Source organism: Ambystoma mexicanum, chromosome 9 (genome assembly GCF_040938575.1).
Source record: "Ambystoma mexicanum isolate Mex_15411 chromosome 9, UKY_AmexF1_1, whole genome shotgun sequence".
NCBI lineage: Eukaryota > Metazoa > Chordata > Amphibia > Caudata > Ambystomatidae > Ambystoma > Ambystoma mexicanum.
In genome coordinates this window covers 36,901,061-36,926,124 of record NC_090931.1, presented here as the reverse complement: position 1 = coordinate 36,926,124, position 25,064 = coordinate 36,901,061, and positions in this window count along the sequence as shown.

Here is a 25,064-nt window from a genome sequence, read left to right as displayed (position 1 = left end):
TCTTGGGCTGTGAGATAGGTTTGTTCTGCAGGACACCATTCATCACACGCTTGGTGTACTCATTTGGGGCTTTGAGATACGTTTGTTCTACAGTACACCTTGCATCACACGCTTAGAGTACTCATCTGGGGCTGCGAGATAGGTTTGTTCTGCAGGACACCTTGCATCACACGCTCAGTGTACTCATCTGGGGCTCTGAAATAGGTTTGTCCTGCAGGACACCTTGCATCACACGCTGGGTGTACTCATCTGGGGCTGTGAGATAGGTTTGTACCACAGGACCGCTTGCATCACATGCTGGGTGTACTCATTTGGGGCTTTGAGATACGTTTGTTCTACAGTACACCTTGCATCACACGCTTAGAGTACTCATTTGCGGCTCTGAGATAGGTTTGTTCTGCAGTACACCTTGCATCACTTGCTGGGTGTACTCATTTGGGGCCTTGAGATACATTTGTTCAACAGTACACCTTGCATCACACGCTTAGAGTATTCATCTGGGGCTCTGAGATAGGTTTGTTCTGCAGGACACCTTGCATCACACGCTCAGTGTACTCATCTGGGGCTCTGAAATAGGTTTGTCCTGCAGGACACCTTGCATCACACGCTGGGTGTACTCATCTGGGGCTGTGAGATAGGTTTGTACCACAGGACCGCTTGCATCACATGCTGGGTGTACTCATTTGGGGCTTTGAGATACGTTTGTTCTACAGTACACCTTGCATCACACGCTTAGAGTACGCATTTGCGGCTCTGAGATAGGTTTGTTCTGCAGTACACCTTGCATCACATGCTTGGTGGCTCTTCGTGGGCTCTGAGATCTGTTTCTTCTACAGTACACCTTGCATCACACGCTCGGGGTACTCCTCTTGGGCTGTGAGATAGGTTTGTTCTGCAGGACTCCTTGCATCACACGCTCGGTGTACTCATCTTAGGCTGTGAGACAGGTTTGTACCACAGAACAGTTTTCATCACACGCTGGGTGTATTTATTTGGGGTTTTGAGATCTGTTTGTTTTACAGTACACCTTGCATCACACGCTGGGAGTACTCATCTGGGGCTGCGAGATAGGTTTGTTCTGCAGGGCACCTTGCATCACACGCTCAGTGTACTCATCTGGGGCTCTGAGATAGGTATGGTCTGCCGGACTCCTTGCATCACACGCTGGGTGTGCTGATCTTGGGCTCTGAGATAGGTTTGCCCTGCAGGACTCCTTGCATCACACGCTTGGTGTACTGATCTGGGGCTCTGAGATAGGTTAGTTCTGCACGACTCCTTGCATCACACGCTTGGTGTACTCATCGAGGGCTCTGAGATACGTTTCCTCTGCAGGATATCTTGCATCACACACTCAGTGTACTCATCTGTGGCTGTGAGATAGGTTTGTACCTCAGGACACCTTGTATCACACGGTGGGTGTACTCAACTGGGGCTCTGAGATACGTTTGCTCTGCTGGACACCTTGCATCACATGCTTGGTGTGCTCTTCTTGGGCTCTGAGATATGTTTCTTCTACAGTACACCTTGCATCACACTCTCGGTGTACTCCTCTTGGGCTGTGAGATAGGTTTGTTCTGCAGGACACCTTGTATCACACGCTGGGTGTACTCACCTGGGGCTCTGAGATACGTTTTCTCTGCAGGACACCTTGCATCACATGCTTGGTGTGCTCTTCTTGGGCTCTGAGATATGTTTCTTCTACAGTACACCTTGCATCACACTCTCGGTGTACTCCTCTTGGGCTGTGAGATAGGTTTGTTCTGCAGGACACTTGCATCACACGCTTGGTGTACTCATCTGCGACTTTGAGATAGGTTTCTCTGCAGGACATCTCGCATCACACGCTTGGTGTACTCATCTTGGGCTCTGATATAGGTTTGTTCTGCAGTACACCTTGCATCACACGCTCTGTGTACTCATATTGGGCTGTGAGATAGGTTTGTTCTGCAGGACAGTTTGCATCACGTGCTGGGTGTACTCATTTGGGGCTTTGAGATACGTTTGTTCTACAGTACACCTTGCATCGCACACTCAGTGTACTCATCTTGGGCTCTGAGATAGGTTTGTCCTGCAGGACAACTTGCATCACACGCGCAGTCTACTCATCTTGGGCTCTGAGATAGGTTTGCACTGCAAGACACCTTGCATCACACGCTCGGTGTACTCATCTGGGGCTCTGAGATAGGTTTGCTCTGCAGGACACCTTGCATCACATGCTCGGTGTACTCACCTGCGGCTCTGAGATAGGTTTGCTCTGCAGGACTCCTTGCATCACACGCTTGGTGTACTCATCTGCGACTCTGAGATAGGTTTTCTCTGCAGGACATCTTGCATCACATGCTTGGTGTACTCATCTTGGGCTGTGAGATACGTTTGTTCTGCAGGACACCATTCATCACACGCTTGGTGTACTCATCTGCGACTCTGAAATAGGTTTTCTCTGCAGGACACCTTGCATCACACACTTGGTGTACTCATCTGGGGCTGCGAGATACGTTTGTTCTGCAGGACACCTTGCATCACACGCTCAGTGTACTCATCTGAGGCTCTGAGATAGGTTTGTCCTGCAGGACACCTTGCATCACACGCTCGGTGTACTCATCTTGGGCTCTGAGATAGGTTTGTCCTGCAGGACACCTTGCATCACACGCTGGGTGTACTCATCTGGGGCTGTGAGATAGGTTTGTACCACAGGACCACTTGCATCACACGCTGGGTGTACTCATTTGGGGCTTTGAGATACGTTTGTTCTACAGTACACCTTGCATCACACACTTAGAGTACTCATTTGCGGCTCTGACATGGGTTTGTTCTGCAGTACACCTTGCATCACTTGCTCGGTGTGCTCATTTGGGGCCTTGAGATACATTTTTTCAACAGTACACCTTGCATCACACGCTTAGAGTACTCATATGGGGCTCTGAGATAGGTTTTTTCTGCAGGACACCTTGCATCACACGCTCGGTGTACTCATCTGTGGCTCTGTGTTAGGTTTGCTCTGCAGGAAGCCCTGCGTCACACGCTTGGTGTACTCATCTTGGGCTGTGAGGTAGGTTTGTTCTGCAGGACACCTTGCATCACACGCTTGGGTAACTCATCTTGAGCTGTGAGATAGGTTTGCTCTGCAGGACACCTTGCATCACTCGCTCGGTGTACTCATCTTGGGCTGTGAGATATGTTTGTTCTTCAGGATACTTTATATCACACGCTCGGCGTATTTGTCTTGGGCTGTGAGATAGGTTTGTTGTGCAGGACTCCTTGCATCACACGCTCTTTGTACTCATCTTGGGTTGTGAGATGCATTTGCTCTGCCGAACACCATGCATCACATACTTGGTGTACGCGTCTTGGGCTCTGAGATAGGTTTGCACTGCAAGACACCTTACATCGCACGCTCAGTGTACTCATCTTGGGCTGTGAGATATGTTTCTTCGAAAGTCCACCTTGCATCACACGCTTGGTGTACTCATCTTGGGCTGTGAAACAGGTTTGTTCTGCAGTACACCTTGCATCACACAATCGGTGTACTCATCTTGGGCTGTGAGATATGTTCCTACTAAAGTCCACCTTGCATCACACACTTGGTGTACTCACCTTGCGCTCTAAGATAGGTTTGCACTGCAGGACTCGTTGCATCACACGCTTGGTGTACTCATCTTGGGCTCCGAGATTGGTTTGCTCTGCAGGAGACCTTGCATCACACGCTCGGTGTACTCATCTGGGGCTCTGAGATAGGCTTGCTCTGCAGGACACCTTGCGTCACACGCTCGGTGTGCTCACCTGGGGCTCTGAGATAGGTTTCTTCTACAGTACACCTTGCATCACATGCTCGGTGTACTCAACTGAGGATCTGAGATAGGTTTGCACTGCAGGGCTCCTTGCATCACACGCTTTGTGTACTCATCTTGGGCTCTGAGATTGGTTTGCTCTGCAGGACACCTTGCATCACGCGCTCGGTGTACTCACCTGGGGCTCTGAGATAGGTTTGCTCTGCAGGACACCTTGCATCACACTCTGGGTGTACTCAACTGGGGCTCTGAGATACGTTTGCTCTGCAGGACACCTTGCATCACATGCTTGGTGTGCTCTTCTTGGGCTCTGAGATATGTTTTTTCTGCAGGACACCTTGCATCACACGCTCGGTGTACTCATCTGTGGCTCTGTGTTAGGTTTGCTCTGCAGGAAGCCCTGCGTCACACGCTTGGTGTACTCATCTTGGGCTGTGAGGTAGGTTTGTTCTGCAGGACACCTTGCATCACACGCTTGGGTAGCTCATCTTGGGCTGTGAGATAGGTTTGCTCTGCAGGACACCTTGCATCACACGCTCGGTGTACTCATCTTGGGCTGTGAGATATGTTTGTTCTTCAGGATACTTTATATCACACGCTCGGCGTATTTGTCTTGGGCTGTGAGATAGGTTTGTTCTGCAGGACTCCTTGCATCACACGCTCTGTGTACTCATCTTGGGTTGTGAGATGCATTTGCTCTGCAGAACACCATGCATCACATACTTGGTGTACTCGTCTTGGGCTCTGAGATAGGTTTGCACTGCAAGACACCTTACATCACACGCTCAGTGTACTCATTTTGGGCTGTGAGATAAGTTTGTTCTGCAGTTCACCTTGCATCACACACTCGGTGTACTCATCTTGGGCTGTGAGATATGTTTCTTCGAAAGTCCACCTTGCATCACACGCTTGGTGTACTCATCTTGGGCTGTGAAACAGGTTTGTTCTGCAGTACACCTTGCATCACACAATCGGTGTACTCATCTTGGGCTGTGAGATATGTTCCTACTAAAGTCCACCTTGCATCACACACTTGGTGTACTCACCTTGCGCTCTAAGATAGGTTTGCACTGCAGGACTCGTTGCATCACACGCTTGGTGTACTCATCTTGGGCTCCGAGATTGGTTTGCTCTGCAGGAGACCTTGCATCACACGCTCGGTGTACTCATCTGGGGCTCTGAGATAGGCTTGCTCTGCAGGACACCTTGCGTCACACGCTCGGTGTGCTCACCTGGGGCTCTGAGATAGGTTTCTTCTACAGTACACCTTGCATCACATGCTCGGTGTACTCAACTGAGGATCTGAGATAGGTTTGCACTGCAGGGCTCCTTGCATCACACGCTTTGTGTACTCATCTTGGGCTCTGAGATTGGTTTGCTCTGCAGGACACCTTGCATCACGCGCTCGGTGTACTCACCTGGGGCTCTGAGATAGGTTTGCTCTGCAGGACACCTTGCATCACACTCTGGGTGTACTCAACTGGGGCTCTGAGATACGTTTGCTCTGCAGGACACCTTGCATCACATGCTTGGTGTGCTCTTCTTGGGCTCTGAGATATGTTTTTTCTGCAGGACACCTTGCATCACACGCTCGGTGTACTCATCTGTGGCTCTGTGTTAGGTTTGCTCTGCAGGAAGCCCTGCGTCACACGCTTGGTGTACTCATCTTGGGCTGTGAGGTAGGTTTGTTCTGCAGGACACCTTGCATCACACGCTTGGGTAGCTCATCTTGGGCTGTGAGATAGGTTTGCTCTGCAGGACACCTTGCATCACACGCTCGGTGTACTCATCTTGGGCTGTGAGATATGTTTGTTCTTCAGGATACTTTATATCACACGCTCGGCGTATTTGTCTTGGGCTGTGAGATAGGTTTGTTCTGCAGGACTCCTTGCATCACACGCTCTGTGTACTCATCTTGGGTTGTGAGATGCATTTGCTCTGCAGAACACCATGCATCACATACTTGGTGTACTCGTCTTGGGCTCTGAGATAGGTTTGCACTGCAAGACACCTTACATCACACGCTCAGTGTACTCATTTTGGGCTGTGAGATAAGTTTGTTCTGCAGTACACCTTGCATCACACACTCGGTGTACTCATCTTGGGCTGTGAGATATGTTTCTTCGAAAGTCCACCTTGCATCACACGCTTGGTGTACTCATCTTGGGCTGTGAAACAGGTTTGTTCTGCAGTACACCTTGCATCACACAATCGGTGTACTCATCTTGGGCTGTGAGATATGTTCCTACTAAAGTCCACCTTGCATCACACACTTGGTGTACTCACCTTGCGCTCTAAGATAGGTTTGCACTGCAGGACTCGTTGCATCACACGCTTGGTGTACTCATCTTGGGCTCCGAGATTGGTTTGCTCTGCAGGAGACCTTGCATCACACGCTCGGTGTACTCATCTGGGGCTCTGAGATAGGCTTGCTCTGCAGGACACCTTGCGTCACACGCTCGGTGTGCTCACCTGGGGCTCTGAGATAGGTTTCTTCTACAGTACACCTTGCATCACATGCTCGGTGTACTCAACTGAGGATCTGAGATAGGTTTGCACTGCAGGGCTCCTTGCATCACACGCTTTGTGTACTCATCTTGGGCTCTGAGATTGGTTTGCTCTGCAGGACACCTTGCATCACGCGCTCGGTGTACTCACCTGGGGCTCTGAGATAGGTTTGCTCTGCAGGACCCCTTGCATCACACACTCGGTGTACTCATCTGTTTCTGTGAGATAGGTTTGCACTGCAGGACACCTCGTATCACACTCTGGGTGTACTCAACTGGGGCTCTGAGATACGTTTGCTCTGCAGGACACCTTGCATCACATGCTTGGTGTGCTCTTCTTGGGGTCTGAGATATGTTTCTTCTACAGTACACCTTGCATCACATGCTCGGGCTACTCCTCTTGGGCTGTGAGATAGGTTTGTTCTGCAGGACACCTTGTAGCACACGCTTGGTGGACTCATCTTGGGCTGTGAGATAGGTTTGTTCTGCAGGACACCATTCATCACACGCTTGGTGTACTCATCTGCGACTCTGAAATAGGTTTTCTCTGCAGGACACCTTGCATCACACACTTGGTGTACTCATCTTGGGCTGTGAGATAGGTTTGCACCAAAGAACAGTTTTCATCACACGCTGGGTGTACTTATTTGGGACTTTGAGATACGTTTGTTTTACAGTACACCTTGCATCACACGCTCAGTGTACTCATCGGGGGCTCTGAGATAGGTATGCTCTGCCGGACTCCTTGCATCACACGCTCGGTGTACTGATCTTGGGCTCTGAGATAGGTTTGCCCTGCAGGACTTCTTGCATCACACGCTTGGTGTACTGATCTGGGGCTCTGAGATACGTTTCCTCTGCAGGACACCTTGCATCACACACTCGGTGTACTCATCTGTGGCTGTGAGATAGGTTTGTACTGCAGGACACCTTGTATCACACGCTGGGTGTACTCAACTGGGGCTCTGAGATACGTTTGCTCTTCAGGACCTTGCATCACATGCTTGGTGGGCTCTTCTTGGGCTCTGAGATATGTTTCTTCTACAGTACATCTTGCATCACATGCTTGGGCTTGAGATAGGTTTGTTCTGCAGGACACCTTGCATCACACGCTTGGTGTACTCATCTGCGACTCTGAGATAAGTTTTCTCTGCAGGACAAGTTGCATCACACACTTGGTGTACTCATCTGGGGCTGCAAGATAGGTCTGTTCTGCAGGACACCTTGCATCACATGCTCAGTGTACTCATCTGGGGCTCTGAGATAGGTTTGTCCTGCAGGACACCTTGCACCACACGCTCGGTGTACTCATCTTGGGCTCTGAGATAGGTTTGTCCTGCAGGACACCTTGCACCACACGCTGGGTGTACTCATCTGGGGCTGTGAGATAGGTTTGTGCCACAGGACCGCTTGCATCACACGCTGGGTGTACTCATTTGGGGCTCTGACATAGGTTTGTTCTGCAGTACACCTTGCATCACTTGCTGGGTGTACTCATTTGGGGCCTTGAGAGACATTTGTTCAACAGTACACCTTGCATGACACGCTTAGAGTACTCATCTGGGGCTCTGAGATAGGTTTATTCTGCAGGACACCTTGCATCACACGCTCGGTGTACTCATCTGGGGCTCTGATATAGGCTTGCTCTGCAGGACACCTTGCGTCACACGCTCGGTGTGCTCACCTGGGGCTCTGAGATAGGTTTCTTGTACAGTACACCTTGCATCACATGCTCGGTGTACTCAACTGGGGATCTGAGATAGGTTTGCACTGCAGGGCACCTTGCATCACACGCTTGGTGTACTCATCTTGGGCTCTGAGATTTGTTTGCTCTGCAGGACACCTTGCATCACGCGCTCGGTGTACTCACCTGGGGCTCTGAGATAGGTTTGCTCTGCAGGACACCTTGCATCACACACTCGGTGTACTCATCTGTGGCTGTGAGATAGGTTTGCTCTGCAGGACACCTTGCCTCACACGCTCGGTGTGCTCACCTGGGGCTCTGAGATAGGTTTCTTGTACAGTACACCTTGCATCACATGCTCGGTGTACTCAACTGGGGATCTGAGATAGGTTTGCACTGCAGGACACCTTGTATCACACTCTGGGTGTACTCAACTGGGGCTCTGAGATATGTTTGCTCTGCATGACACCTTGCATCACATGCTTGGTGTGCTCTTCTTGGGCTCTGAGATATGTTTCTTCTACAGTACACCTTGCATCACATGCTCCGGCTACTCCTCTTGGGCTGTGAGATAGGTTTGTTCTGCAGGACACCTTTCATCACATGCTTGGTGTACTCATCTGCGACTCTGAAATAGGTTTTCTCTGCAGGACACCTTGCAGCACACACTTGGTGTACTCATCTTGGGCTGTGAGATAGGTTTGTACCACAGAACAGTTTTCATCACACGCTGGGTGTACTTATTTGGGGCTTTGAGATACATTTGTTTTACAGTACACCTTGCATCACGCGCTTAGAGTACTCATCTGGGGCTGCGAGATAGGTTTGTTCTGCAGGACACCTTGCATCACACGCTCAGTGTACTCATCTGGGGCTCTCAAATAGGTTTGTCCTGCAGGACACCTTGCATCACACGATGGGTGTACTCATCTGGGGCTGTGAGATAGGTTTGTACCACAGGACCGCTTGCATCACACGCTGGGTGTACTCATTTGGGGCTTTGAGATACGTTTGTTCTAAAGTACACCTTGCATCACACACTTAGAGTACTCATTTGCGGCTCTGAGATAGGTTTGTTCTGCAGTACACCTTGCATCACTTGCTGGGTGTACTCATTTGGGGCCTTGAGATACATTTGTTCAACAGTACACCTTGCATCACACACTTAGAGTACTCATTTGCGGCTCTGAGATAGGTTTTGTTCTGCAGTACACCTTGCATCACTTGCTGGGTGTATTCATTTGGGGCCTTGAGATACATTTGTTCTGCAGGACACCTTGCATCACACGCTTGGTTTACTCATCTGCGACTCTGAAATAGGTTTTCTCTGCAGGACACCTTGCATCACACACTTGGTGTACTCATCTTGGGCTGTGAGATAGGTTTGTTCTGCAGGACTCCTTGCATCACACGCTCGGTGTACTCATCTTAGGCTGTGAGACAGGTTTGTACCACAGAACAGTTTTCATCACACGCTGGGTGTATTTATTTGGGGTTTTGAGATCTGTTTGTTTTACAGTACACCTTGCATCACACGCTGGGAGTACTCATCTGGGGCTGCGAGATAGGTTTGTTCTGCAGGGCACCTTGCATCACACGCTCAGTGTACTCATCTGGGGCTCTGAGATAGGTATGGTCTGCCGGACTCCTTGCATCACACGCTGGGTGTGCTGATCTTGGGCTCTGAGATAGGTTTGCCCTGCAGGACTCCTTGCATCACACGCTTGGTGTACTGATCTGGGGCTCTGAGATAGGTTAGTTCTGCACGACTCCTTGCATCACACGCTTGGTGTACTCATCGAGGGCTCTGGGATACGTTTCCTCTGCAGGATATCTTGCATCACACACTCAGTGTACTCATCTGTGGCTGTGAGATAGGTTTGTACCTCAGGACACCTTGTATCACACGGTGGGTGTACTCAACTGGGGCTCTGAGATACGTTTGCTCTGCTGGACACCTTTCATCACATGCTTGGTGTGCTCTTCTTGGGCTCTGAGATATGTTTCTTCTACAGTACACCTTGCATCACATGCTCGGGCTACTCCTCTTGGGCTGTGAGATAGGTTTGTTCTGCAGGACACCTTGCATCACACGCTCGGTGTACTCATCTGCGACTCTGAGATAGGTTTTCTCTGCAGGACATCTTGCATCACATGCTTGGTGTACTCATCTTGGGCTGTGAGATAGGTTTGTTCTGCAGGACACCATTCATCACACGCTTGGTGTACTCATTTGGGGCTTTGAGATACGTTTGTTCTACAGTACACCTTGCATCACACGCTTAGAGTACTCATCTGGGGCTGCGAGATAGGTTTGTTCTGCAGGACACCTTGCATCACACGCTCAGTGTACTCATCTGGGGCTCTGAAATAGGTTTGTCCTGCAGGACACCTTGCATCACACGCTGGGTGTACTCATCTGGGGCTGTGAGATAGGTTTGTACCACAGGACCGCTTGCATCACATGCTGGGTGTACTCATTTGGGGTTTTGAGATACGTTTGTTCTACAGTACACCTTGCATCACACGCTTAGAGTACTCATTTGCGGCTCTGAGATAGGTTTGTTCTGCAGTACACCTTGCATCACTTGCTGGGTGTACTCATTTGGGGCCTTGAGATACATTTGTTCAACAGTACACCTTGCATCACACGCTTAGAGTATTCATCTGGGGCTCTGAGATAGGTTTGTTCTGCAGGACACCTTGCATCACACGCTCAGTGTACTCATCTGGGGCTCTGAAATAGGTTTGTCCTGCAGGACACCTTGCATCACACGCTGGGTGTACTCATCTGGGGCTGTGAGATAGGTTTGTACCACAGGACCGCTTGCATCACATGCTGGGTGTACTCATTTGGGGCTTTGAGATACGTTTGTTCTACAGTACACCTTGCATCACACGCTTAGAGTACGCATTTGCGGCTCTGAGATAGGTTTGTTCTGCAGTACACCTTGCATCACATGCTTGGTGGCTCTTCGTGGGCTCTGAGATCTGTTTCTTCTACAGTACACCTTGCATCACACGCTCGGGGTACTCCTCTTGGGCTGTGAGATAGGTTTGTTCTGCAGGACTCCTTGCATCACACGCTCGGTGTACTCATCTTAGGCTGTGAGACAGGTTTGTACCACAGAACAGTTTTCATCACACGCTGGGTGTATTTATTTGGGGTTTTGAGATCTGTTTGTTTTACAGTACACCTTGCATCACACGCTGGGAGTACTCATCTGGGGCTGCGAGATAGGTTTGTTCTGCAGGGCACCTTGCATCACACGCTCAGTGTACTCATCTGGGGCTCTGAGATAGGTATGGTCTGCCGGACTCCTTGCATCACACGCTGGGTGTGCTGATCTTGGGCTCTGAGATAGGTTTGCCCTGCAGGACTCCTTGCATCACACGCTTGGTGTACTGATCTGGGGCTCTGAGATAGGTTAGTTCTGCACGACTCCTTGCATCACACGCTTGGTGTACTCATCGAGGGCTCTGAGATACGTTTCCTCTGCAGGATATCTTGCATCACACACTCAGTGTACTCATCTGTGGCTGTGAGATAGGTTTGTACCTCAGGACACCTTGTATCACACGGTGGGTGTACTCAACTGGGGCTCTGAGATACGTTTGCTCTGCTGGACACCTTTCATCACATGCTTGGTGTGCTCTTCTTGGGCTCTGAGATATGTTTCTTCTACAGTACACCTTGCATCACATGCTCGGGCTACTCCTCTTGGGCTGTGAGATAGGTTTGTTCTGCAGGACACCTTGCATCACACGCTCGGTGTACTCATCTGCGACTCTGAGATAGGTTTTCTCTGCAGGACATCTTGCATCACATGCTTGGTGTACTCATCTTGGGCTGTGAGATAGGTTTGTTCTGCAGGACACCATTCATCACACGCTTGGTGTACTCATTTGGGGCTTTGAGATACGTTTGTTCTACAGTACACCTTGCATCACACGCTTAGAGTACTCATCTGGGGCTGCGAGATAGGTTTGTTCTGCAGGACACCTTGCATCACACGCTCAGTGTACTCATCTGGGGCTCTGAAATAGGTTTGTCCTGCAGGACACCTTGCATCACACGCTGGGTGTACTCATCTGGGGCTGTGAGATAGGTTTGTACCACAGGACCGCTTGCATCACATGCTGGGTGTACTCATTTGGGGCTTTGAGATACGTTTGTTCTACAGTACACCTTGCATCACACGCTTAGAGTACTCATTTGCGGCTCTGACATAGGTTTTTTCTGCAGTACACCTTGCATCACTTGCTGGGTGTACTCATTTGGGGCCTTGAGATACATTTGTTCAACAGTACACCTTGCATCACACGCTTAGAGTATTCATCTGGGGCTCTGAGATAGGTTTGTTCTGCAGGACACCTTGCATCACACGCTCAGTGTACTCATCTGGGGCTCTGAAATAGGTTTGTCCTGCAGGACACCTTGCATCACACGCTGGGTGTACTCATCTGGGGCTGTGAGATAGGTTTGTACCACAGGACCGCTTGCATCACATGCTGGGTGTACTCATTTGGGGCTTTGAGATACGTTTGTTCTACAGTACACCTTGCATCACACGCTTAGAGTACGCATTTGCGGCTCTGAGATAGGTTTGTTCTGCAGTACACCTTGCATCACTTGCTGGGTGTACTCATTTGGGGCCTTGAGATACATTTGTTCAACAGTACACCTTGCATCACACGCTTAGAGTACTCATCTGGGGCTCTGAGATAGGTTTGCTCTGCAGGACACCTTGCATCACATGCTTGGTGGCTCTTCGTGGGCTCTGAGATCTGTTTCTTCTACAGTACACCTTGCATCACACGCTCGGGGTACTCCTCTTGGGCTGTGAGATAGCTTTGTTCTGCAGGACACCTTGCATCACACGCTTGTTGTACTCATCTGCGACTCTGAGATAGGTTTTCTCTGCAGGACATCTTGCATCACATGCTTGGTGTACTCATCTTGGGCTGTGAGATAGGTTTGTTCTGCAAAACACCATTCATCACACGCTTGGTGTACTCATTTGGGGCTTTGAGATACGTTTGTTCTACAGTACACCTAGCATCACACGCTTAGAGTACTCATCTGGGGCTGCGAGATAGGTTTGTTCTGCAGGACACCTTGCATCACACGCTGGGTGTACTCATCTGGGGCTGTGAGATAGGTTTGTACCACAGGACCGCTTGCATCACACGCTGGGTGTACTCATTTGGGGCTTTGAGATACGTTTGTTCTACAGTAAACCTTGCATCACTTGCCGGGTGTACTCATTTTGGGCCTTGAGATACATTTGTTCAACAGTACACCTTGCATCACACGCTTAGAGTACTCATATGGGGCTCTGAGATAGGTTTGTTCTGCAGGACACCTTGCATCACACGCTCAGTGTACTCATCTGGGGCTCTGAGATAGGTTTGCTCTGCAGGACACCCTGCGTCACACGCTTAGTGTACTCATCTTGGGCTGTGAGATAGGTTTGCTCTGCAGGACACCTTGCATCAAACGCTTGGGGTACTCATCTTGGGCTGTGAGATAGGTTTGTTCTGCAGGACACCTTGCATCACACGCTCAGTGTACTCATCTGGGGCTCTGAGATATGTTTGTTCTGCAGGATACTTTATATCACACGCTCGGCGTACTCGTCTTGGGCTGTGAGATAGGTTTGTACCACAGGACCGCTTGCATCACACGCTGGGTGTACTCATTTGGGGCTTTGAGATACGTTTGTTCTACAGTACACCTAGCATCACACGATTAGAGTACTCATCTGGGGCTGCGAGATAGGTTTGTTCTGCAGGACACCTTGCATCACACGCTCAGTGTACTCATCTGGGGCTCTGACATAGGTTTGTCCTGCAGGACACCTTGCATCACACGCTGGGTGTACTCATCTGGGGCTGTGAGATAGGTTTGTACCACAGGACCGTTTGCATCACACGCTGGGTGTACTCATTTGGGGCTTTGAGATACGTTTGTTCTACAGTACACCTTGCATGACACGCTTAGAGTACTCATTTGCGGCTCTGAGATAGGTTTGTTCTGCAGTACACCTTGCATCACTTGCTGGGTGTACTCATTTCGGGCCTTGAGATACATTTGTTCAACAGTACACCTTGCATCACACGCTTAGAGTACTCATCTGGGGCTCTGAGATAGGTTTGTTCTGCAGGACACCTTGCATCACACGCTCGGTGTACTCATCTGGGGCTCTGAGATAGGTTTGCTCTGCAGGACACCCTGCATCACACGCTCGGTGTACTCATCTTGGGTTGTGAGATGCATTTGCTCTGCAGGACACAATGCATCACATGCTCGGTGTACTCATCTTGGGCTCTGAGATAGGTTTGCACTGCAAGACACCTTGCATCACACGCTCAGTGTACTCATCTTGGGCTGTGAGAAAAGTTTGTTCTGCAGTACACCTTGCATCACACTAGGTGTACTCATCTGTGGCTGTGAGATAGGTTTGTACTGCAGGACACCTTGTATCACACACTGGGTGTACTCATCTGGGGCTCTGTGATAGGTTTCTTGTACAGTACACCTTGCATCACACGCTCAGTGTACTCATCTGGGGCTCTAAAATAGGTTTGCACTGCAGGACTCCGCATCACACACTTGGTGTACTCCTCTCGGTCTCTAAGAAAGGTTTGTTCTGCCGGACTCCTTGCATCACACGCTCGGTGTACTCATCTTGGGCTCTGAGATAGGTTTGCCCTGCAGGACTCCTTGCATCACACGCTTGGTGTACTGATCTGGGGATCTGAGATAGGTTAGTTCTGCAGGACTTCTTGCATCACGCGCTTGGTGTACTCAATGGGGGCTCTGAGATACGTTTCCTCTGCAGGACACCTTGCATCGCACACTCGGTGTACTTATCTGTGGCTATGAGATAGGTTTGTACTGCAGGACACCTTGTATCACACGCTGGGTGTACTCAACTGAGGCTCTGAGATACGTTTGCTCTGCAGGACACCTTGCATCACATGCTTGGTGTGCTCTTCTTGGGCTCTGAGATATGTTTCTTCTACAGTACATCTTGCATCACATGCTCGGGCTCCTCCTCTTGGGCTGTGAGATAGGTTTGTTCTGCAGGACACCTTGCATCACACGCTTGGTGTACTCATCTGTGACTCTGAGATAGGTTTTCTCTGCAGGACATCTTGCATCACATGCTTGGTGTACTCATCTTGGGCTGTGAGATAGGTTTGTTCTGCAGGACACCATTCATCACACGCTTGGTGTACTCATCTGCAACTCTGAAATAGGTTTTCTCTGCGGGACACCTTGCATCACACACTTGGTGTACTCATCTGGGGCTGCGAGATAGGTTTGTTCTGCAGGACACCTTGCATCACATGCTCAGTGTACTCATCCGGGGCTCTGAGAGAGGTTTGTCCTGCAGGACACCTTGCATCACACGCTCGGTGTACTCATCTTGGGCTCTGAGATAGGTTTGTCCTGCAGGACACCTTGCACCACACGCTGGGTGTACTCATCTGGGGCTGTGAGATAGGCTTGTACCACAGGACCGCTTGCATCACACGGTGGGTGTACTCATTTGGGGCTTTGAGATACGTTTGTTCTACAGTACACCTTGCATCACACACTTAGAGTACTCATTTGCGGCTCTGGCATAGGTTTGTTCTGCAGTACACCTTGCATCACTTGCTGGGTGTACTCATTTGGGGCCTTGAGATACATTTGTTCAACAGTACACCTTGCATCGCACGCTTAGAGTACTCATCTGGGGCTCTGAGATAGGTTTATTCTGCAGGACACCTTGCATCAAACGCTCGTTGTACTCATCTGGGGCTCTGAAATAGGTTTGCTCTGCAGGACACCCTGCGTCACACGCTTGGTGTACTCATCTTGGGCTGTGAGATAGGTTTGCTCTGCAGGACACCTTGCATCACACGCTTGGTGTACTCATCTGGGGCTCTGAGATATGTTTGTTCTGCAGGATACTTTTTATCACACGCTGGGCATATTCGTCTTGGGCTGTGAGATAGGTTTGTTCTGCAGGGCTCCTTGCATCACACGCTCTGTGTACTCATCTTGGGTTGTGAGATGCATTCGCTCTGCAGGACACCATGCATCACATGCTCGGTGTACTCATCTTGGGCTCTGAGATAGGTTTGCACTGCAAGACACCTTGCATCACACGCTCAGTGTACTCATCTGGGGCTCTGAGATAGGTTTGTCCTGCAGGACACCTTGCATCACACGCTCGGTGTACTCATCTTGGGCTCTGGGATAGGTTTGTCCTGCAGGACACCTTGCACCACACGCGGGGTGCACTCATCTGGGGCTGTGAGATAGGTTTGTACCACAGGACCGCTTGCATCACACGCTGGGTGTACTCATTTGGGGCTTTGAGATACGTTTGTTCTACAGTACACCTTGCATCACATGCTTGGAGTACTCATTTGCGGCTCTGGCATAGGTTTGTTCTGCAGTACACCTTGCATCACTTGCTGGGTGTACTCATTTGGGGCCTTGAGATACATTTGTTCAAAAGTACACCTTGCATCACACGCTTAGAGTACTCATCTGGGGCTCTGAGATAGGTTTGCTCTGCAGGACACCCTGCGTCACACGCTTGGTGTACTCATCTTGGGCTGTGAGATAGGTTTGCTCTGCAGGACACCCTGCGTCACACGCTTGGTGTACTCATCTTGGGCTGTGAGATAGGTTTGCTCTGCAGGACACCTTGCAGCACACGCTTGGTGTACTCATCTGGGGCTCTGAGATATGTTTGTTCTGCAGGATACTTTTTATCACACGCTGGGCGTACTCGTCTTGGGCTGTGAGATAGGTTTGTTCTGTAGGGCTCCTTGCATCACACACTCTGTGTACTCATCTTGGGTTGTGAGATGCATTCGCTCTGCAGGACAGAATGCATCACATGCTCGGTGTACTCATCTTGGGCTCTGAGATAGGTTTGCACTGCAAGACACTTTGCATCACACGCTCAGTGTACTCATCTTGGGATGTGAGATAAGTTTGTTCTGCAGTACACCTTGCATCACACACTCGGCATACTCATCTTGGGCTGTGAGATATGTTTCTTCTAAAGTCCACCTTGCATCACACGCTTGGTGTACTCATCTTGGGCTGTGAAACATGTTTGTTCTGCAGTACACCTTGCATCACACAATCGGTGTACTCATCTTGGGCTGTGAGATATGTTTCTTCTAAAGTCCACCTTGCATCACACACTTGGTGTACTCACCTTGCGCTCTAAGATAGGTTTGCACTGCAGGACTTGTTGCATCACACGCTTGGTGTACTCATCTGGAGCTCTGAGATAGGTTTGCTCTGCAGGACATCTGCATCACACGCTCCGTATACTCACCTGGGGCTCTGAGATAGGTTTGCTCTGCAGGACACCTTGCGTCACACGCTCGGTGTACTCACCTGGGGCTCTGAGATAGGTTTGCACTGCAGGGCTCCTTGCATCACACGCTTGGTGTGCTCATCTTGGGCTCTGAGATTGGTTTGCTCTGCAGGACACCTTGCATCACGCGCTCGGTGTACTCACCTGGGGCTCTGAGATAGGTTTGCTCTGCAGGACACCTTGCATCACACGCTTGGTGTATTCATCTGGGGCTCTGAGATAGGTATGCTAGGCAGGACACCTTGCATCACACGCTCGTTGTACTCATCTGGGGCTCTGAGCTAGGTTTGTTCTGCAGGATTCCTTGCATCACAGGCTTGGTGTATTCATCTGGGGCTCTGAGATAGGTATGCTAGGCACGACACCTTGCATCACACGCTCGGTGTAATCATCTGGGGCTCTGAGATAGGTATGCTAGGCAGGACACCTTGCATCACACGCTCGGTGTATTCATCTGGGGCTCTGAGGTAGGTTTGTTCTGCAGGACTCCTTGCATCACACGCTTGGTGTATTCATCTGGGGCTCTGAGATATGTATGCTAGTCAGGACACCTTGCATCACACGCTCGGTGTACTCATCTGGGGCTCTGAGGTAGGTTTGTTCTGCAGGACACCTTGCATCACACGCTTGGTGTACTCATCTGGGGCTCTGAGAAAGGTATGCTAGGCAGGACACCTTGCATCACATGCTCGGTGTACTTATCTGGGGCTCTGAGGTAGGTTTGTTCTGCAGGACACCTTGCATCACACGCTTGGTGTATTCATCTGGGGCTCTGAGGTAGGTTTGTTCTGCAGGACTCCTTGCATCACACGCTTGGTGTACTCATCTGGGGCTCTGAGATAGGTATGCTAGGCAGGACACCTTGCATCACACGCTCGGTGTACTCATCTGGGGCTCTGAGGTATGTTTCTTCTAAAGTCCACCTTGCATCACACGCTTGCTGTACTCATCTTGGGCTGTGAAACATGTTTGTTCTGCAGTACACCTTGCATCACACAATCGGTGTACTCATCTTGGGCTGTGAGATATGTTTCTTCTAAAGTCCACCTTGCATCACACACTTGGTGTACTCACCTTGCGCTCTAAAATAGGTTTGCACTGCAGGACTTGTTGCATCACACGCTTGGTGTACTCATCTGGGGCTCTGAGATAGGTTTGCTCTGCAGGACACCTGCATCACACGCTCCTTATACTCACCTGGGGCTCTGAGATAGGTTTGCTCTGCAGGACACCTTGCGTCACACGCTCGGTGTACTCACCTGGGGCTCTGAGATAGGTTTGCACTGCAGGGCTACTTTCATCACACGCTTGGTGTATTCATCTGGGGCTCTGAGATAGGTATGCTAGGCAGGACACCTTGCATCACACGCTCGGTGTACTCATCTGGGGCTCTGAGCTAGGTTTGTTCTGCAGGATTCCTTGCATCACACGCTTGGTGTATTCATCTGGGGCTCTGAGATAGGTATGCTAGGCAGGACACCTTGCATCACACGCTCGGTGTACTCATCTGGGGCTCTGAGATAGGTATGCTAGGCAGGACACCTTGCATCACACGCTCGGTGTATTCATCTGGGGCTCTGAGGTAGGTTTGTTCTGCAGGACTCCTTGCATCACACGCTTGGTGTATTCATCTGGGGCTCTGAGATATGTATGCTAGTCAGGACACCTTGCATCACACGCTCGGTGTACTCATCTGGGGCTCTGAGGTAGGTTTGTTCTGCAGGACACCTTGCATCACACGCTTGGTGTACTCATCTGGGGCTCTGAGAAAGGTATGCTAGGCAGGACACCGTGCATCACATGCTCGGTGTACTCATCTGGGGCTCTGAGGTAGGTTTGTTCTGCAGGACACCTTGCATCACACGCTTGGTGTATTCATCTGGGGCTCTGAGGTAGGTTTGTTCTGAGGGACTCCTTGCATCACACGCTTGGTGTACTCATCTGGGGCTCTGAGATAGGTATGCTAGGCAGGACACCTTGCATCACACGCTCGGTGTACTCATCTGGGGCTCTGAGGTATGTTTCTTCTACAGGACACCTTGCATCACACGTTTGGTGTATTCATCTTGGGCTGTGAGCTAAGTTTGTTCTGCAGGACTCCTTGCATCACACGCTTGGTGTACGCATCTCGGGCTCGGAGATATGTTTTTTCTACAGTACACCTTGCATCACACACTCGAAGTACTCATCTGGGGCTCTAATATAGGTTTGTTCTGCGGGACACAATGCATCACATGCTTGGTGTACTCATCTGGGGCTCTGAGGTAGGATTGCTCTGCAGGACACCTTGCATCACACGCTTGGTGTACTCATCTTGGGCTGTGAGATAGGTTATTTCTGCAGGACACCTTACATCACACGCTTGGTGTACGCATCTCGGGCTCGGAGACATGTTTTTTCTACAGTACACCTTGCATCACACGCTCGAAGTACTCATCTTGGGCTCTAATATAGGTTTGTTCTGCAGGACACAATGCATTACATGCTTGGTGTACTCATCTGGGGCTCTGAGATAGGTTTGGACTGCAGGACACCTTGCATCACACACTCGGGGTACTCATCTTGGGCTGTGAGATAGGTTAGTTCTGACACTTTGCATCACACACTTGGTGTACTCATCTTGGGCTTTGAGATATGTTTCTTGTACAGTACACCTTGCATCACACGCTCGGGGTACTCATCTGCAGCTCTGAGATAGGTTTGCTCTGCAGGACACCTCGCATCACACGTTTGGTGTACTCATCTTGGGCTGTGAGCTAGGTTTGGTCTGCAGGACTCCTTGCATCACACTCTTGGTGTATTCATCTGGGGCTCTGAGATAGGTTTGCTCTGCAGGACACCTTGCATCACATGCTCAGTGTACTCATCCGGGGCTCTGAGGTAAGTTTGCTCTGCAGGACACCTTGCATCACACACTCGATGTACTCATCTTGAGCTTTGAGAAAGGTTAGTTCTGCAGGACACCTTGCATCACACACTCGGGGTACTCATCTTGGGCTGTGAGATATGTTTCTTCTACAGTACACCTTGCATCACACGTTTGGTGTACTCATCTTGGGCTGTGAGCTAGGTTTTTTCTGCAGGACTCCTTGCATCGCACGCTTGGTGTACTCATCTGGGGCTCTGAGGTAGGTTTGCTCTGCAGGACACCTTGCATCACACGCTCGGTGTACTCATCTTGGGCTGTGAGATAGGTTAGGTTTGTTCTGGACTCCTTGCATCACACGCTTGGTGTGATCATCTGGGGCTCTGAGATAGGTTTGTTCTGCAGGACGCCTTGCATCACACGCTTAGAGTACTCATCTGAGGCTGTGAGATAGGTTTGTTCTGCAGGACACCTTGCCTCACACGCTTGGTGTACTCAACTGGGGCTCTGAGATACGTTTGCTCTGCTGGACACCTTGCATCACATGCTTGGTGTGCTCTTCTTGGGCTCTGAGATATGTTTCTTCTACAGTACATCTTGCATCACATGCTCGGGCTACTCCTCTTGGGCTGTGAGATAGGTTTGTTCTGCAGGACACCTTGCATCACACGCTTGGTGTACTCATCTGCGACTCTGAGATAGGTTTTCTCTGCAGGACATCTTGCATCACATGCTTGGTGTACTCATCTTGGGCTGTGAGATAGGTTTGGACTGCAGGACACCTTGCATCACACACTCGGGGTACTCATCTTCGGCTGTGAGATAGGTTAGTTCTGCAGGACACCTTGCATCACACACTTGGTGTACTCATCTCGGGCTCTGAGATATGTTTCTTCGACAGTACACCTTGCATCACATGCTCGGGGTACTCATCTGAGGCTCTGAGATAGGTTTGCTGTGCAGGACATCTTGCATTACACGTTTGGTGTACTCATCTTGGGCTGTGAGCTAGGTTTGTTCTGCAGGACTCCTTGCATCGCACGCTTGGTGTACTCATCTGGGGCTCTGATGTAGGTTTGCTCTGCAGGACACTTTGCATCACACGCACGGTGTACTCATCTGGGACTCTGATGTAGGTTTGCTCTGCAGGACACCATTCATCACACGCTCGGTGTACTCGTCTTGGGCTGTGAGATAGGTTTGTTCTGCAGGGCTCCTTGCATCACACTCTCTGTGTACTCATCTTGGGTTGTGAGATGCATTCGCTCTGCAGGACACCATGCATCACATGCTCGGTGTACTCATCTTGGGCTCTGAGATAGGTTTGCACTGCAAGACACCTTGCATCACACGCTCAGTGTACTCATCTGGGGCTCTGAGATAGGTTTGTCCTGCAGGACACCTTGCATCACACGCTCGGTGTACTCATCTTGGGCTCTGAGATAGGTTTGTCCTGCAGGACACCTTGCACCACACGCTGGGTGTACTCATCTGGGGCTGTGAGATAGGTTTGTACCACAGGACCGCTTGCATCACACGCTGGGTGTACTCATTTGGGGCTTTGAGATACGTTTGTTCTACAGTACACCTTGCATCACACGCTTAGAGTACTCATTTGCGGCTCTGGCATAGGTTTGTTCTGCAGTACACCTTGCATCACTTGCTGGGTGTACTCATTTGGGGCCTTGAGATACATTTGTTCAACAGTACACCTTGCATCACACGCTTAGAGTACTCATCTGGGGCTCTGAGATAGGTTTATTCTGCAGGACAAGTTGCATCACACGCTCGGTGTACTCATCTGGGGCTCTGAGATAGGTTTGCTCTGCAGGACACCCTGCGTCAAACGCTTGGTGTACTCATCTTGGGCTGTGAGATAGGTTTGCTCTGCAGGACACCTTGCATCACACGCTTGGTGTACTCATCTGGGGCTCTGAGATATGTTTGTTCTGCAGGATACTATTTATCACACGCTGGGCGTACTCGTCTTGGGCTGTGAGATAGGTTTGTTCTGTAGGGCTCCTTGCATCACACGCTCTGTGTACTCATCTTGGGTTGTGAGATGCATTCGCTCTGCAGGACAGCATGCATCACATGCTCGGTGTACTCATCTTGGGCTCTGAGATAGGTTTGCACTGCAAGACACTTTGCATCACACGCTCAGTGTACTCATCTTGGGCTGTGAGATAAGTTTGTTCTGCAGTACACCTTGCATCACACACTCGGCATACTCATCTTGGGCTGTGAGATATGTTTCTTCTAAAGTCCACCTTGCATCACACGCTTGGTGTACTCATCTTGGGCTGTGAAACATGTTTGTTCTGCAGTACACCTTGCATCACACAATCGGTGTACTCATCTTGGGCTGTGAGATATGTTTCTTATAAAGTCCACCTTGCATCACACACTTGGTGTACTCACCTTGCGCTCTAAGATAGGTTTGACTGCAGGACTTGTTGCATCACACGCTTGGTGTACTCATCTGGGGCTCTGAGATAGGTTTGCTCTGCAGGACACCTGCATCACACGCTCCGTATACTCACCTGGGGCTCTGAGATAGGTTTGCTCTGCAGGACACCTTGCGTCACACGCTCGGTGTACTCACCTGGGGCTCTGAGATAGGTTTGCACTGCAGGGCTCCTTGCATCACACGCTTGGTGTACTCATCTTGGGCTCTGAGATTGGTTTGCTCTGCAGGACACCTTGCATCACGCGCTCGGTGTACTCACCTGGGGCTCTGAGATAGGTTTGCTCTGCAGGATACCTTGCATCACACGCTTGTTGTATTCATCTGGGGCTCTGAGATAGGTATGCTAGGCAGGACACCTTGCATCACACGCTCGGTGTACTCATCTGGGGCTCTGAGCTAGGTTTGTTCTGCAGGATTCCTTGCATCACACGCTTGGTGTATTCATCTGGGGCTCTGAGATAGGTATGCTAGGCAGGACACCTTGCATCACACGCTCGGTGTACTCATCTGAGGCTCTGAGATAGGTATGCTAGGCAGGACACCTTGCATCACACGCTCGGTGTATTCATTTGGGGCTCTGAGGTAGGTTTGTTCTGCAGGACTCCTTGCATCACACGCTTGGTGTATTCATCTGGGGCTCTGAGATATGTATGCTAGTCAGGACACCTTGCATCACACGCTCGGTGTACTCATCTGGGGCTCTGAGGTAGGTTTGTTCTGCAGGACACCTTGCATCACACGCTTGGTGTACTCATCTGGGGCTCTGAGATAGGTATGCTAGGCAGGACACCTTGCATCACATGCTCGGTGTACTCATCTGGGGCTCTGAGGTAGGTTTGTTCTGCAGGACACCTTGCATCACACGCTTGGTGTATTCATCTGGGGCTCTGAGGTAGGTTTGTTCTGCAGGACTCCTTGCATCACACGCTTGGTGTACTCATCTGGGGCTCTGAGATAGGTATGCTAGGCAGGACACCTTGCATCACACGCTCGGTGTACTCATCTGGGGCTCTGAGGTATGTTTCTTCTAAAGTCCACCTTGCATCACACGCTTGGTGTACTCATCTTGGGCTGTGAAACATGTTTGTTCTGCAGTACACCTTGCATCACACAATCGGTGTACTCATCTTGGGCTGTGAGATATGTTTCTTCTAAAGTCCACCTTGCATCACACACTTGGTGTACTCACCTTGCGCTCTAAAATAGGTTTGCACTGCAGGACTTGTTGCATCACACGCTTGGTGTACTCATCTGGGGCTCTGAGATAGGTTTGCTCTGCAGGACACCTGCATCACACGCTCCTTATACTCACCTGGGGCTCTGAGATAGGTTTGCTCTGCAGGACACCTTGCGTCACACGCTCGGTGTACTCACCTGGGGCTCTGAGATAGGTTTGCACTGCAGGGCTACTTTCATCACACGCTTGGTGTATTCATCTGGGGCTCTGAGATAGGTATGCTAGGCAGGACACCTTGCATCACACGCTCGGTGTACTCATCTGGGGCTCTGAGCTAGGTTTGTTCTGCAGGATTCCTTGCATCACACGCTTGGTGTATTCATCTGGGGCTCTGAGATAGGTATGCTAGGCAGGACACCTTGCATCACACGCTCGGTGTACTCATCTGGGGCTCTGAGATAGGTATGCTAGGCAGGACACCTTGCATCACACGCTCGGTGTATTCATCTGGGGCTCTGAGGTAGGTTTGTTCTGCAGGACTCCTTGCATCACACGCTTGGTGTATTCATCTGGGGCTCTGAGATATGTATGCTAGTCAGGACACCTTGCATCACACGCTCGGTGTACTCATCTGGGGCTCTGAGGTAGGTTTGTTCTGCAGGACACCTTGCATCACACGCTTGGTGTACTCATCTGGGGCTCTGAGAAAGGTATGCTAGGCAGGACACCTTGCATCACATGCTCGGTGTACTCATCTGGGGCTCTGAGGTAGGTTTGTTCTGCAGGACACCTTGCATCACACGCTTGGTGTATTCATCTGGGGCTCTGAGGTAGGTTTGTTCTGAGGGACTCCTTGCATCACACGCTTGGTGTACTCATCTGGGGCTCTGAGATAGGTATGCTAGGCAGGACACCTTGCATCACACGCTCGGTGTACTCATCTGGGGCTCTGAGGTATGTTTCTTCTACAGGACACCTTGCATCACACGTTTGGTGTATTCATCTTGGGCTGTGAGCTAAGTTTGTTCTGCAGGACTCCTTGCATCACACGCTTGGTGTACGCATCTCGGGCTCGGAGATATGTTTTTTCTACAGTACACCTTGCATCACACACTCGAAGTACTCATCTGGGGCTCTAATATAGGTTTGTTCTGCGGGACACAATGCATCACAT